Source organism: Augochlora pura, chromosome 2 (assembly GCF_028453695.1).
Source record: "Augochlora pura isolate Apur16 chromosome 2, APUR_v2.2.1, whole genome shotgun sequence".
Classification (NCBI taxonomy): domain Eukaryota; kingdom Metazoa; phylum Arthropoda; class Insecta; order Hymenoptera; family Halictidae; genus Augochlora; species Augochlora pura.
The window spans coordinates 14,149,387-14,168,642 of NC_135773.1; the positions used below are offsets into that span (position 1 = coordinate 14,149,387).

The 19,256-nt window shown below is 41.9% G+C and overlaps 1 protein-coding gene across 3 annotated transcripts in view; it reads right to left on the reverse strand.

Annotated features, from left to right (window-relative positions):
* Positions 1-19,256, reverse strand: part of Egfr (epidermal growth factor receptor) — a 204,947-nt gene that overhangs the window by 102,020 nt on the left and 83,671 nt on the right. Inside the window, exon 1 of one of the 3 annotated variants that reach the window (XM_078187011.1) lies at positions 8,244-8,393. The exons of the other annotated variants lie outside the window; for them this stretch is intronic. The gene's annotated coding sequence lies outside the window, so the exon portion shown is untranslated. Of the gene's footprint in view, positions 1-8,243; positions 8,394-19,256 lie in introns of those variants that run through there. 3 annotated transcript variants of the gene reach the window in all.

Sequence of the window (19,256 nt, forward strand, 5' to 3'; positions counted from 1 at the left end):
CCATTTATCGAATCAAGCGCGGAACTTTCCTAATTGAAGTATGGTCAGAATATCTTCCACGGATCAACAGAATTATTGCGTCTCGATTGTTGACACAGTGATATCTCCGGGTTTGTAAATTCACAGGGTGACATGAAATTTTCGGTCGGTAGTAAACAAATAATTCTCGTATCGTCCTGTTAACGCGTTCCATCAAATATCTTCGAAGCGGCGTCGATGAACGACGGATCGACTGTGTTTTCTCAGAAAAAAAGTCATCGAACGAAGATTTCTCGAACCTAAGGAGTCCGGTCGAGGCGCGAAGCTATACATCGATCATATATATCGTTATACACCAATATTTGAACGCGATAAAAAGCGTCGCCAAGATAATGCGTTACCGAACGAATTTATCCTGAAATGCAGAGAATCGAGGGCCGAGATAGATATGTTTTTATCCGATTTTCTGTCACGTACATCGAAAATCACGAGCTGTTAAAAATTCGAAGATTCGAACTCAATAAAATCGCTAATATAAAGTAGACGTCAAAATCATAAGACAAATTATTATAATTGGATATACAGGAATTAAATCGTAGATTTTAATATATGTAAATTAGAATATTGCATTGATAAATATTTTAAGTGCAAAAAGATACGTTTCCATTGCTAAAAATTCATGAAAAATTCTCTTTTTATCTATCAGAAGGTCATATAAAATTGTCAGATGAATCTAAAGTAGCAAGTTTACTTTTTAATTGTTATAATTGATTTTATAGTTCGTAATTACTACACAGTAAATCTTTATGCAAATTCTCATTTTCATACATCGCTTTACAAAAATACAAGTACGATTTTCATCATGAATTAAAAGGTTACTGTGAAGAGTAAGTATGCTGTTAACCTGATTAATTGATACTTTTGCATTTTAAAAATCCCCAAGCACCGTAAGTACATAAAGACTCCACTATCTGCTATTTATTACCATCAAATATTAATTATTTGAGATACCAATAGGTATATTTTTACTATATTCTCCAAAATAATGCTTTCGATCAATTTAATTCACAGAAGGGTGAATCTGGGATGCGGATGTTTCGTCGATTCGGCAAAAACTCCCCTCGCGGTCGGCGCAATTCCCGTTCCACAAGGTCAAGCTGATAAAATCCTCGAGGTGACGAGCTCGCCCTATCGGCGAAGCCGTCCTACGCGATCTGTTCCCGCGATCGCGCACGAAACGCGGCGGAATATCGGTCGTGCCGCGATTTACGTCGCAGTTCGCAGGAATAATGCGTCGTAGTACACCTGGCGATAAAGCATCTGTGTGTAATTCGATTATCTGCAACGGTTATTGCATCGGTATCGAGCCGGTGCGGCCGGCCAATCGGGGACCCTGGCTCGGTGGTCCTTATCGCGTCCCGGTATCGATGTTTCCAGCCGTATGTTCAACTCAAATATTGCGAATCGCCTGGGTCCGATACGGTTTCGCTCAACCGCGGCCAGCGTGTAAATTGTTCGCGCGAGTAAACAAGATCTAAGGACGATCGGCGAGGGTATTTTGCGGGCCGTGTAACACGTTTCTCGATCGCGATCGCGATCACAGTCACAGTCACAGTCACAGTCACGGTTATCGGTGCCGTGCGTGGGTCCTTGGGCCGCCGGAAGTTCACCGCGGCTTGTGGGTGTGATTTCGGAAATATTTTACGTCGCCGCGGAATGCCTCACCCGAGTCGCACCCTCTTCGATCGTGAATTTATACGGTGTTATTGGACTGTGGATCTTTGCGCATTTGGAGCGATACCGTGATTATTCGAATTCAGAAGTTTAGAAAATGTCGTCACAGTATTTTCGTCTTCTTGAAATTACTAAACGATGAAATGCGCTCTTAGTTAACTTCTGCCATTTAGAATATTTCTATGTTCTACTATTCTGCTTAGAATATTTCTACGTTGTAATATTCTGCTTAAAATATTTCTATGTTGCAATATTCTGCTTAAAATATTTCTCAACTTTAATCAAACGATTCCGATTTTATTTAGAAGTTAGACTACTTAGTTTACAGGACAAGGCGTGAACAAAGTTTGAAAAAACTGCGACAATCGTGTTTGGCCTGAGTCATAAGTAATCTGTTCCTGAGAACAAGTTATAATAACGCTAATTATCATCCTTGTGACTCACCTAACTCGAGCGAAACAAGTAGCAGCAAGTCGTTGGAAATAACACAGATTATAGAATCGGTCGCAGGCAAAGCTGTTCGCCTCATTGACAAATAAGATCGACGCGAATCTGGATTATAATGTAAGAACTGGAACTTAATAAAATATTTCCTCCGGACAACTACTCCCGTTTTCCAGATAATATTCTATCCGAACGTTCGCCTTCAAATACTTACATCACCGGAGTCGCGCCGAGTCGCGTGATTACCTGTGGAAATATTTTGTAAGTAGAAGGTCTACGATCGATACGCGTTACATTTTTATCTGCGACCGTAAATAAAGCAATCGTAACACGTATTACTCCACGGAGTTTGTCATTTGATAAGGCTGATAGCAATTTTTATTGTTTCAAGCGCTCGAGCACTTCTGACAAATCGTTCTAATGCTCTCGAATCGGCGACAAAAATTTAAAGGGATCGCTTCGAGCTTCCACTGATTTTCAACGACGATGACTCGAGATATCATCACGACAATAATCAAAATTGTTGCATCACGTTCCAAAATCATTTTTATAAAGTTAATGTTTGTATTTCAAGAATTGTTTAATTACGTAAGCACGAAATGCATATTAAAATCAATCATTCGAAATGAAAATATCTTTGCTTGGAAAGGGTTGATAGTCGTGTAAAAAATACTGATTTATTTAGACGCATCGATTATCCAACCGATAAGAATTAGACTAATGAAGTGATACACAGTCGAGGCATCAAATATTTGTAGCGCAACAGGTGTTTGCCGCCGCTGCTAATTTGTACTCCACACTCTGTTCACACATGCGTATTGTAACTCCATGGTAAATATAACGCGTGCTGCCAGCGTGCAGCTGCGAGCTTCCAGATTATCAGGTCCACCCAAATGATGTTAATTTGCTCTACATATCGCTAGCATCGGTTTTTTCATGCTCCGACCCTATCGAAATTTAATGAACACTCGACGCGAAGACGTGACGCTCCGCGTGTCTGCTTCATTACTCTATCATACTTGCGATTTCGTAATTACGCTCCGCAACTGCTTCATATATCACTCGGACAAATTTACACTTTTTGTAAAATTGGGGGCAACGTTCGATTTCTGTTGAGTAAAATGAAACTAACATTAAAACATTGTTCATTTTATTACGTTATTATAGCAGTATTTCATATTTTGAATGATTCTGTTTAATGATATTGTCATGGACATTGCTGTAGGTTTTGCACTAAAAATTAATTATTTTCTGAATCGTATCCTCTCCATAGTACTCGAAATTAATACTTTTTATACATCACATTTTCTTTTTTCGACTTATTTGCTTATAAAATAATTCAAATCTCATTAGACAACGGATTTTATATATTTATGGAAAAATTCAATAAATGTAGTTTAAAGTAGTAAAAATAACAACAGATTTTAAGCTGTTAGTATATTATCGTCGATCCATGAGAATGATTGAAGAATAAATTTGCTATTTAATTTCTCTATCTTCCAGTTAGGACAGGCAATCTTTATTTTGGACACACAAATCCGCAGCTAATTAATTGAATATAATCAAATACTTCTCTATTGTCTTCAGCCAAACTGGAAATTTCTTATCTACAATAATTGATTAATTATCGAGCTATCTCGCAATTTTGTTCACAGAAAATATTTTTCTCGAAAAATGATACTGCTAGTGCCGAAAGAGCGAAACTAATGGCAGAAACGCCGAGAGAGGATAGGTGAACCAGTTGCAATTGAAAAGAAAAACCGAGAATTACGAGCATAGCGCCGCTCGTAACCCTCGACCATGGAATGTCAACGGTAACTACCGTCGTACGTAGGAATAATATCGGCTTCTTTACGGGTCGTTGTAACAGTACAAGGGTCCCGTGGTTTGTTCCCCCCGCGGAGCGCCGTGAATCGAATCGGGCCCCGGAGAATGTCAGCCGGAGCCAGGCCGGGCCCCGTTCGCCGCGTAGAACCTACGCGTCGCGTCGGGCCGGGCCGGGCCGTGCCAGATGGAGAAAACAAATAGTCTGATCGCTTAACTGTTCCTGTCTAAAGTGACTTTCGTTGGGGCACGGCCCAGTCACGTGTTCAAACATTCTGCGAAAGAAAGGGGATTGCTCGGGGAACGGGGCCATGGACAACTCGCTAACGCGTTAGGCTGCTAACAGCTGGGGGGGTGCTCGGTAATCCGAGGGTAATCCATTACGGGGTAATTTTAGCGAAAAGGGAACTCAAAATTAAGCTGGAGCTTTGAGTTTCGAACGCGTTCCAAATGATTCATTCATGGTGGCTGAATTGTAGAATCGGAGCTGCAATTTTCTCAGTTGAAATATATGTATTTACAAGGGTGCTAAGGTCTCTAAAGTGATTTTTAAAGTCATTTTTCAAGGCTTATTATTAAAGCTTATATAACGCAAATTTTCTTTAATAGACGTGGCTTTAACAATTTATATGAAAATTTTGAACAGCTACTAAATTTTAATGTTGCGAACGTCTTTTAAATCAAAATCATATTCTGCTTTACAATTATAGATACTTAAAAGTTAAAGTAAAGATTTGCATACAATGAATATTTTCGTTATCGTATAAGAATTGGCGATGAAGAAGCGTTAATCAATGCAGCTATAAAAGAAATTCTACTGCAAAATATTAAAGAAATACCATGCAGCGACGAAGAGTATATTCGACTTTTAAAACATGAAATTAACAGGCCGCTCTTGTCCTATCAAATATATTCGTTGATTACAGCTGTTAGTTGGCCAGTTTTGCCTTACGCCGGCACGCATGGTGCTTTATTTACACGTTGTTAAGTTTCGTGATGGCGATTACGGTCCACCCGGCGATGAAAAATGCGCTTAGCGAAGCAGGGTAGTTACAATAGGCCGGTGGTTGTTTCGCCTCCACCGCGTGCGATACGTGCGACTCGTGAAAACAGAACGTTAGCTCATTCATCGCATAACTTACGTTGAATTGGCAGCCCAAACAGTCGAATGTACGGATCGTATTCATCGTACCTATGTTTGGTTGGTCCTACGATTTCGTTCGGTTTGTAAATCGTGTGCATAGGACACCGCTCTCAAACGGAGGTGGTATGAGTAAAAGTACGAGACGTTATCGAAAAGTGAAAGGCGGAGTACCTTGAAACCTCAAAAGACGTGATTTTGAGAGACCTATGATTAGGACGGGGATTTTACACCGCTATTACATTATTTACATTATTACACTATTTCTGACCTCACCTTTGGACGGCGGACATTTTTCAGCATTTATGGCAGCCGCGACTAAAACCACTCAAATATTTACGATCACTTTTCATTTGTATATTATTGAAACCTCTTTGCGGAGACCAAAGTTAAACCCGAAGCCTGTCATCCGAGGATTAAAATTGTTAAAACAGAAAATAAATTTTAATCTGATTTCCGACTTCGAGCAAACTAATTTGAAAAATTGTCTACGGATGAAACCACGATTTGCGTATTACTGGTCGTTTAGGTATAGGGAACGCAGTCTCGGTTTCCGAAACACTGAGGACTGTAATTGTACCAAATTCTTCCGATCTATCGATTTCAGGAATCTTATGAATATCAATTCCGAGTTCCCAGAAACCACGGAACTTATTCAATTTTCCCGCAGAGCCAAACCAAACAATTTACTACTCCCGTTCCCGGTTCCCGCCCGGCAGCAAACGAACTTTCTGCTCGTTGGTTTCGCCGATTTTCGCGGAACAATTGCATCCGAGGTGAGAATCGATCTAGCCGCTCGGAACGGTTTGCTATAGAGTGTACAGAGAGGAAACGAAGGGGACACGGGTAACAGGAATGGTACCAGGTATCGGTCGCTGGTCACCGGGAATGGCGAGACGAAAGAAAAGCGAAAATCCGCGTCGAAACGATAAATGCCCGGCCTGTGCGGATCGTTACGGGCTACGTAATTATCGTTGCAGCCGGGCTAACAATGCCAGCGACTGTCAAAGTCCGCGAGCGCAGCCCGCGTTAATTAGTCGACGCCCGCTAAAAGGCCGGCTACGTGCGAAGCTCGCGGACTGTTTGCACCTGGAAGACCTCGGTTCCTCGAAAGGGAAGAGAGGGTGCCTTTCCGATTAGTGTATTATGATATAAATATAATTTTATGGCGACTGTACATGCATGTACATGTTTTGATAAAATTATTGAGTTGTATTGATAGCTTCAATAAAAATGCCACTGTTCGAATATATATAATAAATGTAACGGATTTAATTATTTTATGTAGACTCTAACAGGGTGACTTTTATTGAAACTAAGTTAATCGATAGGATATCAAACCTGTGAATTTTCTACGTTATTTATTATAAGAATTTTTAAGACAGTGCCCAGCGTAAATTTTTGATTCCTAAATTCGAGTACCATTATCGACCCTTCAAAATTAAGGAAAAATAAATATTAACACATCTTGCGCGGGCACTTTGCCGCCAGAGTCTTACCTTGTAGCGGGCGATTTTTTTGCAGTTCGGACGCAAAATTCCTCCTGCATAAGATAACTGTAGTTTTTAAACATTAGGGCCTTTTGATAAAAGTTTCAGTTTCTGTGTTAAAAACAATTTCTTTATTCCCTTTAAAAAAATAAAAACAACTTGTCAGAAATTAAAAACTAAGAAAATCAATAATAACGACTTTAGTCGCTTCCCGCGCAAGATGTGTTAATAGAGAAAAGTATCGTAATTCTGAAAACGATTAATAATATAAAATTTCCTTTCACTCTCAAAAATCATCGCACAGTTGTTTCTAACCGATTCCAACAGACTCGACCTCAGGAATTTCAAGAGACCTCAACTGTTCCAATTCGTCTAAACGGCGTCTCCGACAATGTCGTATTTATTACAACCATAAGACGCCACTAGTTTATCGGTAATCGAGAGTCGTAGCACCGCTAGAGAACCCCGGGATGCATTCCGGCATGCGACGATGCAACGGAGACTCTAAAATCCCGGTCGCGCCGCGTGAAGCCGACAGAACAGGACCGAAGAAATAGAGGGTACGCGTAACAAAAGTCGCGATACAGTCGCGCCAGGGAACAACGCTTCGGAGTCTGACGATAGCAGAAAATAGTGGATCGAGGAATCCGGTGACAGCGCAAGGGAGATCGTGGGTTCCCCACGCGTTCAACGATCGATCATGATCGTAAATCAAGAGGCGGACGGAGCTACGGGGGTACCAACTACCAACTACCAAACGATTCCGGGTCCGCGATCGTAGCGAACGGGGTACACGGGATCGACCTCGTTTCGCGGGCGACACTTCTGCCGATCCGGCCTGTGTTCGATAAATTATCGTCGATCGGGGAAGAACAGAGCCCCGAAACGAGCCGAGTAATTTACGGGTCACCGGCTCGGCTATGAATCAAATAAATCGTGAAACGACCACGGCTGCGTATACGCTGTACTGTACTGTACTATACGTATGTACAACGCTATCGAATCGGGGCCCGAGCAGTCACGACTTGTTTAAAAGTCGAATTAGTATTCCTCTGGATATCGATGCGCGAGAAAAGTCGCACAGTTCGCCGACCAGGCGGCTCGAAAGTCAATTGCGGAATATGGAAATGTTTTGGACTCGGTCCAAATTTTACATATATCACCGAAAAGAGTTTGTTAGGTTTATTTGGCCGAAATATTGCATCCTCGTCGGTATGCTATTTTAAATATAATTTAGAAAGTGATTGTTACTTTCTTAGAGAAATAGAGTGTACTCGTATCACTTTGCTTGTTTTAAAAGACGGCCTTTCTACTTTTACGTTCATAAAATCTATTTTTGCAAATTTCTCTTTTTGTTACAAAACCGTATGAGAAACAGAAATCATTTTTCTTAATTTTGCCAACAACTTTCTGCTTCTAGAAATTTGTACAGCGCCCTTTCCACATTTGTTTTACCACGATGTTACAAAATTATAATATTCTCTTTTTAATAACGAAATTTTCTACAGCGTAATCTCGATCGAAGATAATTTTTCAATGATCCTTTCATTCAACTAAGTATCGAATTTTCCGAATTCACCGTACCCATATTAGCGTTACATAAAAAAGATAGACGAGCAATTAGCACTTACCGTTCGTCGCCGCGTTCGCCATCTTTGACGACAGGTCTCCGTGGATGAAAGTGTAGCAGTTTGTCCGATTGATCCGCAATAGCGTAGAAAAGTGCAAAAACGAGTTTCCTTCGTTTTAATCGTGACAGCGTACCGGAGGACAAATTGCCCGCAGTGCGATAGACAATAGGGCTAGAGGCGTGGTACGTGTGTCGCGTCGCGAGTGAAACACTGAAAATTGCACCGCCTGGGGTGAAATTAGACTCTCTCCTGCGCGCGGGCGCGCGCGCGCGCGTCGCGTCGTTTGCCGTGTAATTTGTTTATCGGATCGGGAACGAGTAAGGCCCTCGAGGAACAACTTGCGAAATTATCTCGGCAATTTATGTGAAATTCGTTATGCGTTGCCTTCGATCTTTTAAAGCGGACGACGGGCCCTCGAGAAACGCTTCGAGTTCCTCCAGCTAAGATACCTCGGACAGAGATTTGGTTAACCCCTGCCTTGTAATATCGCGTTATCAATCAATTCTTCCTGCAATCGGTTCTGAAACTTTTTACTGTACTTAATTACCTTGGAGATTTTAAATTCAACAAGTATTGGCATTTTTATCTGCGTGTCATATTTTCATATCTGTTATGAGATAAACTGAAGTACTATGTTTCTTTTTCATACCATAATTTCTAACACAAGTTCATTGATTATCACCCTTTCGGTTTTAATAATTTCACTAATAGAAAGAAAAGATTTGTTTTCTTCAATTATGTTCGATTAAGAAGAAAAAGGTGATATTCATATTTAGTAGACCATATACGAAAATTTTATCAAGAGACTAACTCGTTACAGGGCAAGGGTTAATGTTCGAATTAAATATACAACGTGAACCACTTTATGGTTTTATATTTTACGATTTTATTTTCATTTTACTTCTTAACAGTTCGCCAACAGTGCTGTGTTATTTCTGACAACAGAACCTTCTACTTTCTTTTTATAATGTCTGAAGTATACTAATTTAGCTTGGGTCAAATGTGACTCGAGATTGCCTTCCGATCGTCCGCTTTCGGATTGTTAATGCGTAACTATACTTTTTTAAGAGTACTCTTCTCCGCTGTCACGATTAAATCAGCCACTCCAACTGAACCTGAAACAGCCCACAGTGTAATACGCTCCAAAAATCATCGCTCCGTCGACCTACACTCCTGAAAAATGTACAGAAACTCGAAAGAAAAAGAGATGTAAACAGCAGCTCAATAAACCGCGGGCCATAAAATCGTTCGATACCCCAGTTCGTTTACGCTCCGATCGAAACGATTCTCGCTGATAACAATACCGTATCGAGGATCCAGTGAAAAAAGTTAAAACCTTAATGTATTACTGCTGAAAATTACGGATCGGCGATGATCGTGCCCGATCATGCAGTCGTAATCATCATCTGAAAAATTAGTTTCTTTCGTGCATTGGGTGAAAGGATTGGTGAATGGTTTTGCGAGTATAATAGCATGGAAAAAATGATCGGGGCTTACAGGTACAAAATTAAAAGTTTATACCTGGATGGGCAACGTGAATCATGTGTAGTGAAATATGTGCAACAAAAAATGAAACATAAATATTAATTATTAATTTGCTTTTGTGCTAATTTAAATAAATCCAATCCCGCTATTGTTATCGTATAATATACAATCGTCGAGTCTAGAGCTCGTTGGTATTAACCCTTCGCACTCGAGTGGCGCCTCTGAGACGCCAATGAAAATCGTTATATCATTTCTAAAATAATTTTGACGTTATTAAAGACCCTCTTATTTAAAAAAGATTGTTAAAAGCGTAACAGTTTTACGATTCGCTAGACTCGATTTCATACTCATAAATTGTACTAATTTATATAAAATGGAAATGCAGCTGGTTAAAATAGCTATTTTAGATCTAGGCTTAAAATGGCTTCGAGTGCAAAGGGTTAAAAGCTATCTTTTAAACAGTAAGTGAAAATCATGTTATTTTCGCTCGAGAATAATTTTCCATTTTGCTTGAGTTCTTTAAAATTAAAATATGGATATAGATGGTAGATGTTGCTCATATTCAGGGAAAGGGTTACGTCTAGCATCATCGAAGAATAGGTAGGAAGACGGTACCAGGGAGCGATCCTAACGATCCGGAATATTTGGTAGCGCGGATCGAGCCGTAGAACGGGACTCACGATTCGAATGAAAATCCCAAGGTTCGGTCGAACGCGGTCGAACGCGGCATCTGCCGGGATCCAGGATAATTATTTACGTCAGATAGGATCTCGACTGGAGTTCCGCGGCGGGAAACAAAAGAATCCTCCGGAGGGATGGAAGGATACGAGGGGTTGGGGAGACGGTGCTGGGTCCAGAGAGAAGAAGAAGAAGAAGAAGAAGAAGAAAGGGAAGAGGGAGAATGAGGAGGAGGAAGAGGAGGAGGAGAAGGAAGAGGAAGAGGAAGAGGAGAATTCCAAGGCAGGGTCTCTCTTGCTCTCCGTTCGCGTTTCACGTTTCCCTATGGACGACAGCCGACCAGTGGGACCTTGGCGGAGAGCAAGGGTCCTGGCTAAGGATCCTGAGAACCTAGCCCTTCTGCGGTTTTTTCCCCCGATACGGTTAACAGATATGAGACAATGGGTTCGACCGGGCTCTATGATGTCTCGAACTCGAGAGGAACTTTTATGGCCGACGGTGATCGTTATTCTTCATTTCTGATGTTATTACGACGACATTAAACGCATGTGAAATATAGAGGGTGGCTGACAGGTCGCCGTGTAAAACATCACCGGCAACATCGCCTCCAACCTGAAAAATAAGGCCGGTCGCGTCCCGGCGCTTCGTGTCCCGGTGGACATGGTCAGTCGACCGTAATACTTTTGCTAAAAAGTTGTAACTGGACCGTTTAATACAACGTTGCTCGCACTATAGTTTAATCAAGAGAATGTGGTCTTAGACAGGACGACTCGTTGACAATTTTTTTAAACAGTAACTCCTCTGCATATATTACATCGTTCAATCACATCCTATTCATAAATGCTATTATATTTTCTATTTCTGCATAGTATAGCTAACATTATCTCGAGTGGATAGAGATGGAAAAATCCGCGCAGAATGTCGTCGGACACCCTATAGGTGAGGAATGGACGCAACTATTTCGCCAGAACGGAACGGTAATTCCCTCTCGCGCATTATTATTACCCGGTTTAATGAAATACTGGCTTGTAACTGAGCATTCTGAGCGCGCGTTTATTTAGTGGACGAAATGATACGTCCTCGCGCGCGAATAATGAAGAATTATTCACAGAAGGGCGCTTTTATGCCGCGCGTAAAGTCGCGGCGCGGCTGTAAAACCGTCGTCGCTTCGCGTCGCGTCGCCTCGCGTCGCCTCGCGTCGCTCCGCGTCGGCGAAGAGCGGCCCCGGCTAAACGCATGCGAGCGGGCAACAGACGTTGTAAACAAAGTTGCTACAAACGAGCTTGATAATTGAGGCGGTTCTTCCTCGCATGCGCGATGCACGCGCACCCCTCCGGCCGCGCGTCGGAGCCGAGCCGAGTCGCGTCGTAGTAGTAACTCGTAACTCCTCGGCTACGCGATGGAGCTCCGCACCGAAATTGCTTGGTTTGTTGTAAACTTGTCGGTTTTGATTTATTCAACCTCCCGCCCGAAAGGGTATTCGTTTGCTTGTTTCTGCGCGCGGCAAGATGATTGAGATGTTGCGATCGAGCGTTCGCTGGACTGTCGGCGCGCGAGAATCTAATAATTGCGTCGTCGTCGGCGGATTTTTACGACTGGCTTACGGAATTTATAGAAATTGTTCGCTTCGTTGGGGGGGAGTTCGTGTATATCTAAGCTGAAAGTGGTATCGTGGTTTTATGGAAGAGTATCGTAGGAGAGCTCGCGCGCATAATAATCGCAGGTGACTTCATCGCTGGAGGAAACCAGATGGGGATTTAACGAGTTGTAATAAATTCGAGGAAGCGACGCGCGTTGCTAAATATTTCTGGATAAGTGAGACACCTTACGAGGTCGATGTGTTCGAACCTGGGAAAACGTGTAATTACGTTAAATGGTAAATTATGACGGAAGTTGACGGTGATTATTTTGATTCCTGCCTGCGTAAATTAGCCTCTTAAATCTGATCATCCGCGTCAAATCCGTTCGTTTAAAAATTGCCTTGATTCGCGTAGTTGTCACAAGCATCTGCTTTTCAACGATTTCTAAAAAATAAATAGAAACGAGAGCGAAGGATAAATGAAAAACAAAGTAAAAGAAGGTCGAACATTATCGCCTTTTTATTTAAAAGCTTCAGGATGTGGGTACGAGGATTGTTTCAAGCCTGTTGGAATTGACCGATCTTCCTTTCTACGCGTTCCGCTTTCAAGGAGCCTCCGACGACTCTAGACCCGATAACCGATGCGCTCTTATCAGCAACGGACGCTAGACGCTAGGTTGTACGACATGCTAAGTGAGAGTGCACCGATATTCCGGAATATCCAGTATTTCCAGTATCGGCAGTTGGCGCCGCACGATCATTTATAAATTCCGAACACGGCGACGCGATTATATAAGACCCGTGATCGCTTAATTACTGTAATGTTCAAAGCGCGGAGTGTAATACGGCGTTCGTATTGCGACAACCGAGCGACAGGAAGCCGGCCATTTATTTCAGCTGGACGACTTTGTCGCAATTATGGCTGTTGCCCGATCTTTTCTATATCGTAGGATAAATGTTTTGTTCATCGGTTACGTCCTTTGATTTTACGGTTTCGCATAATCCGGATGCTCGGGCTCTTAGGCTGGATTATTTCCTTGCTGTTAAGATTTAACAAGTGCATGTAAGAAAACTATTAACTTTTCTGCGGTGGAAATTGCACTGTAACACATTGTTTTTCAGGCTGTCATTATAAAATACCAGAATTTAATAAAGCTTGCTCTGCGAGATAATAAATGAAAATATTATATTCTATGCATTCGATTATCTTTGAGTTTTGTTCCGTCGAGTGCTGATAATTCAGCGAGAAACAAACGTTGATGTGATATATGTTAATAAGTATTGAAATATTAACTATAATTCATATATGAGAGTAAAAGCTGGAGCGTAAATAATCCGTAATTGCGCTAGACTGTTATACATTTTTATCTCGATGGATATTAAACGATTCGCGAATAACGTCCTCTACAATTAATATCCTTAATTTCAGGAAACCAGCTTTAATTTATGAACCACCTGTTATGGAAACTCTAGAGATATCGGGGCATATCGCAACGATCTGGAACAACTGCGAAGGCATATCTAGATCGACCAGATCGACCGGTTTCTCAGATAGCCCCGCATTTTCTACCCGATTTCTATGAAAAATTCGGGAAACACGCGTCTCTGCTCTTTCGCCCCTAGAACGGTTTCGCAAGTGCTCCAGCAGATCGAGCACATGGCTCTTGATGTGTTCAGCACTTCAACCGTCTCTAATTAGCCGGTTAGCTAAGCCGCTCCACAGACGGAACATTTAATAAACGTTCATATTATTAACTCGCGTCGATGATCTGATCAGACGGCAACGCAATCTGTACGATTCTTAAACCGATCGGCGCATATTAAGCGTTCATGCAGATACTTGGTACAAGTTTTATAAATTGGGAAAGGCATCGTTACACAAGCACATTTAGCATACTTTGGATTCGAATTCGTGACGTTTTAGTAAATGGAAACGTTAATAACTGTCTTGAATTTTCTGTCTCTGTTCTTTTTCTGAAATTGATACAGTTTTTACTGTAATGACCTAATTTTCTTTTGTTTTCTTTACTATTTGCTTCCAAAAAGAACTATTAGGTTGGAAACTATGAAACGGGCGCTTTTGTTTAGTCTGTGTTCAGGTGCGACGCTCGTTTCATAGTTTCCAACTTAATACATTCACCTTCTCTTAAACTAATTATAATAACTATATCTCTAGTTAATTTTATATCATTCTATTTTTGTTATTTAAAAAAAACTGCATCTTTCTTCTTTCGACTACATAAAAATTGTCTTCTTGCTATCTAGCTGCCACGCGAGGCCACCCTTGTCGCCAAGGGGTTGAAAAAGGCGCGAACACCGTCCAATAAAACTGTTTCGCCACACATAGAGACAGACTTTGTTGGGACTGTTTGGGGGGCACTTAAAACTCGCGGAGGCGTCGACAGGAGGACGTCTCGGTTCTCGGGCCTCGGACCTCGGGGGCCGAAAAGTCGAGGGCCCGTGTCCCGGACAAAAGAGAGCGGCGTTTCTCGCTTCTGCCACGGGAAGGGAGGTCCTGCGGCTCTCAGCGTGTGGCGTTGTATCCCCGGGTTGTAAAACAACTTGTAAAACGTGCGGCCGAGATGCGTTCTGTCAGCTCCGGTTCGGTGCCGTCGGCTATCTATGCGGCGAATCTACGCCAGACCCGGTGAAACGGACCCCGGGTCAGCCGGGGCCCGATCCGGGTTATGACGCGAATCTCGCGCGACCATGATTTATGCGAAATATCGGCGCCCCTGATCACACGACCGCGACAGGTGATTCCGCGTCGAAAGAATCGCCTGCCACTCTGCTAAAGGATGAAGACGATCCTCCAATCCTGCGTCTATCCTAACTTAAAAACTGGTGAATCCTAATTTCTATTTCATCATGATATAGAAAATTTGTCGTTCTAACCAAGTACAAAATGCCCCGGAATGTTTCACGTTTGATCAGAAAGAAGATTAGTGTAACGCGAGAACGTTTACGAATGTACATCGGAATTATTTCTGATATGTACCATTTCGAAGGGATGATTGATTAGGTGATGGAAGAAGATTGAAACGACACGCGAGTAAGGGACCAGAAAGAAGATCGCCAACTGTGCAGACGCCGGGAACATCCGCTTTCCGTATGACGATTAAACAACTGGATGTTCAAGTTTCAGCGAGCCGATCCGCTCGTTTTAATGTCGCGCCGCATACCCGCGTTTCGCATTGAATTATTACAACTTGATCACTCTACCATGTTAAGGAAACACGAAGTATGCGCCAGCTTGAATGCGACTCGCTCGATCGGATCTTAATTAATCGTCTGGGAAGTTGAAGTTTTTCGAGGATTATATTAATCTTTTTGTTCGGCGACGTTCACTGCTCTCGGCTCGAGTTATATCATTGTGGTTAGTCCACCGTGTGGCAAGATGATTTACCGCTTTCTAAATTCGTCCACGAAATTGATATTTGCGAAGCAGAAGACTTTGAACGTGATTCAAGGGGACGCGGAAACGAATTTCGGTAAACTTAGGAATTAAGTATACAACGAACAAAAGGGGGTATTCGATCGTCACGATATTGATTCAATTATTTCGCGAAGCGAGGCAAAAGAATAATTTGGCAGCGACAAAATAAGGCGGTTCTCGAATTGTAATTTAAAAATCGTATTAGTCGGCCGAGCGCCGCCTCGCCTCCGCCGAGTTATTCGATGGTAAAGCCTGACGGATGAGCGCCGATCAATCTTCCTCCACGTGACTATTCCTCGTCCGGAGTCTCACTTATCGTATTAATATTATTCAAACTCATTTTTCAAGGAGCCCTCCTTTCTCTATAGGCAATCCTTTCCGCGCCGACGTCCATTTAAAGCCAAGCCGCTCTCCGTAACGCTCTACAAAATTGCCGGAGGAAAAATAAATTAAGTGCAGACGCTTGTCGCGGCCGGTCGACAGTTTTGCATTTGCATAAATGCTGGTCGCGGCTTACTTTAACGCGAGCGTGCTCTATAAACGCGCATATAAATTGATTTCCATCGCCGCGGCGTGCTTCCGAAACGCCACGGTTTCGCTCTCTTGCGGAAACGGGTTCTGAAAAATCGCCCACGTACTTTAATTATTGCGAAACCTGTTGATCCCCGAAGTTCTAACTCTTCGAAGCTGTTTCTTCGTTTTATTCGCCGAGTGCTCGGGTTGTGTCGGATCAATCGATACGGGTAAATTGCACTACAAATCTCTGCATGAATATTCATTCGTACCTTTCGCTAATGGCGAATTTAACGTTTACGCGTTCGAACAAATTTATTTGAACGATTGCTACAATGTTTGAAAGTGGCACGACCAAAAGTCTTTCGGTTTGAAACATACTTGATTTAAAAATGATATCTACGTGTAGTATATAGAATTTGTATGTACATGTGTATAGCAATTTGATATTTGAATGGGGCAAAAAGGGAAATGTTGCAAGAAGTTTACTATAATAAATGAAGAGAATTGGTTATAAAACCGAACTGCAGAATTCGCTAAATCTATTAATAAACGGATTAGATAAATCTCCGGGACGAATTTTTCAGGACCAGCCGGCAAGAATGTGGATTAGCATAAGCCCGAGCCCGCAATAAATTTTCGTTGAAAATCGAGCCCACGGTTTTAATGGTAAGTCATAATTTACAATCGTTATGTATCTCGCCGTGGACGAGAGATTCCGGGCATGGCGAGAGAACCACCCCTCCGAGATCCCATCGGAATCCCCCATACAGATCCTCCAGCGGAGACAAGTCACCTACCGAACTACTCCCTCCAGGAAAAAGGGGGAAAAACGACACCGATCCTTCCGCCATTCGGACCCCGATACGGCCGAGATAATTCGTTAAAATGGAATCGCGTCAATCTGGGCCTGACACGTGTATCCCCCTGTTAATCTATCCTCTCGATCTGGGACCACATTACACAAGCAAACGAACCAACTATCTCGGGGACTCGGGACTCGGGACACGGACCCGTTCCGGGCCCCGGACTATATTATACAGGGTGTTTGCTCTATTTTGAGCCAGCGTTTCTCCGAAAAATCATAAATGTCCGATAAAACTTTTTAGGGTGCAATGATCTACCGTGTTTATTTTACAAGTGACACGATTATCTGCTGGAATGAAAAATTCGATAGAATGTTATGAACGCGTCAAGGTCGGGCAAGGTCAGACGTAAAAGAAATAAATTGAATCCTCTCAAGTGTTATATTTATACGAATGTGTCAGTTTCTTTGATGCAACTATTTTGTGAATAATACTTTAGAAAGTAACTGGAGTCGCATTAAGAATATAGTCTATCACGATTTATGCGATTTATAAGTAAAGATAATAATTAGGTAAAAGTATTATAATGAAGAAATTGTCAAGATTATTATGATACGACTTAGCACTGAATGCATCATTTAGAAATATATAATTTATTTCTTTTATGTTTGGCTTTATATAACCATAAAGTCTAATTATGTTATACGACATGTAAACTTTTCCATCTATACTTATCAATTTTCACTCGTAAAAATAAAGATTATAAAAGACCTCTAAAAACATAGATCTTGTCACTCGTACAATGTGTCACGCATCGATTAAATTTTACTTTTTAATATTACTTTTTTTGTTACCATTTCCGGGGGAAACACTGATCCAATAAAGCACGGACACCCTGTATGTGCGCGGGCATATTCGGCGGGTCCGTTCCACGAACGCAGCTCGCGCGACCACCACCATCACGGGCCCGGGCACGGCTCGGGCCCCGTTTTGTTTTTAAGTGCCGGTTTTTCGGGCCTGCTAACGAACACCGATAGTTATCTTCTCGGGGCCCCGGTGCATTACCGTCCTTCCTTGAGGTCAGGCCCCGGCTGCGGCTGCGGTCAAGAGGCTGACGCGTGAACTCACCTGAAACAAAAAGAACGGGGGAACGGATTTTAGTCGGCGAATAATCGCGGATACCTTTGGCCTAATTTAATTGGTTGTTAGCAAGCTCGTTTTAGGGGCCGAGCGCGATTATGAGAGATAACCGGGGAAGGTCTTGCTGTAGCTCGGTTCACGGGCGAACAGGATCTTATTAACCTTCCCGGAGCGGCACGCTTCAACTGCAAAATTGCTCGTCGGACATTGGCATAACGCGGAGTGTCCACAATTTTACCCTCGGACCGCGCCATTTGTTTTTCCGAATGATTCGTTAACGGACAAATATATTTGTATTACTTTTCAGAGTACTGTGAAAATTTCTACATTTGCCTCCACTCGATTGTGAAAAATAAATAGTTTATTATTATTCTTTATTAACGGGCCAGTGAGGCCCTTTTGAGTTACGTGGAAATTATGTATATGGTTGGAAGTAACCTTATAAATAGTATAAAAAAGAAAGGAAAAAAAATGATATTATAATATAAAAGTAAAAATCAAAGGTGAGCAGGTGAAGTACAAAACACTGAGTCATGAGAAAAGATTAACATTCAGTTATTATATTACTTTCAATCTACAAATTAAATGAAACGTCCACTTAAGAAAAAGATTCTCGAGCATTTTAAAGCTGTTGTAATTAAATATAAATTTGTTCGAGTCCACAGGTTTTTCTGGTTTTTCGACAACAGATTCGATAAGATTGCACCGGATTCTTTCGGGAACGGTTCTACGAGAGCAGGTGCACGCCTTACGCAACGAGATGATTAATCGTGGTAATAAAACAAAGATGATTGAATGAACGTTTCCATTGAAATATCGTTTAATTAAAAACAGGTCGCAATGTCCTGGGAACACGAGCCGACCCGCGATTGTTACACATCGATCGGCGACTCGCGTTCTCTCAGGTGTCTGCCGGCTACGTTAACATTTATATTAACCATCCATTCATCTACCCACCAACTTTTTGCGTATTCGTTTGCCGTCCCACCCATCGGGCCGAGCAAACCAACCCCTCGGATTAGCGAAATAATTTATTGCACTTTCTCCACCGTCCAACGCCACCTACACCGATTCTCTCTTCGCCGCGAAAATCGCGTTTTGTTTAACCCCTGTGCGCAATCACGCTATAAGAAATCGGTACGTCAAAATCCAATTGAAGTTTCGACGTTCGAAGGCTTTGGGAACCGAAACTTTGATAATTGAAACTTTGATAATTAAAAATTTGATAATTGAAGCTTTGATAATTAAGGCTTTGATAATTATGGCTCACTTTTAAGCGTAACTTTTGTACCGAGATCCTAAAATAATTGAAATTCAAAGAAATAAAATATCCTATGTTTAAAAAATTCTTTCCCGCGTAATTTGCGGGATTTACG